Genomic DNA, 1,714 nt, shown 5'->3' on the forward strand with positions numbered 1-1,714 from the left:
TATATATATATATATATATGTATGTATGTATGTATGCCGACTATTTTCTTGGGCGCCCATTTAACTTCCCTTATGAATAGTACTAGCTTGTTATGGTCCTTTTGGAGGAACTGACGACACTGGATTTGTAACTCAAGTTAGTAGGCCATTTCCAACTATAGCTTGAGGCCCAAAATTAACAACAATCTGACTAATAATAATGTCTACTTGCATTGCCAGTAGTTGGGGGAGAAATTCAAAAATATCTAAGTTGTCATTAAAAATAGTCACAGTTTTAAAAGTAATAGAAATTTTGACACTTTTCATGTAAAGATAAATCTGAACGAAAACACTGTTCAAAATTCGGAAAAATGCTCCAGTATAATATACTGAAATTCCAGTATAATATACTGGAACTCCAGCATAAGTATACTGGAGTTCCAATATACTTATGTTGGAACTCCAGTATAATATACCGGTACTCCAATCTCCAGTATATTATACTGGAACTTTCTGTGTGTTGGAGTTCCAATATGCTGGAAGTTCATACACAAGTGCCCCGATCTCCAGTATATTATGCCGGAACTTTCCGTGTTGCAGCAAAATAATGGCTATTTTTCAATGACTTTGCAAATGTTGGCTATTTAATGACCAATCGAAAAACTGGCTAGCCCGTGCTATTTTTACAGTAGTTGACTATCTGGACCAAAACTATAACTATAACACTCAGCTGAAATGATCCTACCATGGGCCTGATAAGGAATTTTGGGCCTAAACGCATGATTGAACTCGTATATATTGACAATCTGATTTGTTGAGAAGATGATCAAACTTGTAGAACAAAGCTACGGATGTCAGGCCCTTATTTTCTCATGCAAAATGGTTAACGTGGATCATATTGTGGTCCAATTTTATTGGATGTCCACGAATGCACAAGATGGACCATGTTTGGGAGGCCAAGCAAACAAAGGGTTTCATGAATCCCAAAAGAAAACTGAAAATCCTGTTAAAATAGCACGAGCTAGCCAGTTTCTGTACTGATCATTTAAATATAGCCAGCGTTTGCCAAGTCATTGAAAAATAGCTATTATTTTACTGCAATAGAGACCGGTCCAACATAATATACTGGGGTTCGGTGCACCTGTGTATGAACTTCTAGCATATTATGCTGGACCGGTATACTTTGCTGGCTCCAGTATAATATACTATTGGAGTTCCAGTATATTATGCTGGAGTATTTTTCGGATTTTGAACAGTGTTTTCGTTCAAATTTATCTTTACATGAAAATGGCTAAATTTCGATGACTTTTGAAACTGTGACTATTTTTGAATGATCACTTGTAAATCTGGCTATTTTTGAATTTCTCCCGAAAATCCTAAAATGGTACTACCTCTCAAAATATTGTCATGATAGTAATAATAATATGCCCAGTACCTAGGGTGACAAAGAGGGTGTTTGGCTAAGCTTATAAGCTGGTCAAACTAGTTTATAAGCACTTTTCGGCTTATCTACGCGTTTGGTAAAATTAATAATGCTTATAAGCCAAGTGCTTATAAGTAAAAAATAAGCCAAAAGCCATAAGCTGGTCATCTCCAGCTTATGAATTTTTAGCTTATAAGCACTTTAAGTTTTACCAAGATTTTTACTATTTTATCCTTAAAATATTCTTTTTTTGGAACAAAACTCTTACATTGATACTCACTGCCTCAAGTATTGTTTCAACCTCCCCCCTCC

The sequence above is a fragment of the Nicotiana attenuata genome, unplaced genomic scaffold (assembly GCF_001879085.1).
Source record: "Nicotiana attenuata strain UT unplaced genomic scaffold, NIATTr2, whole genome shotgun sequence".
In the NCBI taxonomy this organism is placed as follows: Eukaryota; Viridiplantae; Streptophyta; class Magnoliopsida; order Solanales; family Solanaceae; genus Nicotiana; species Nicotiana attenuata.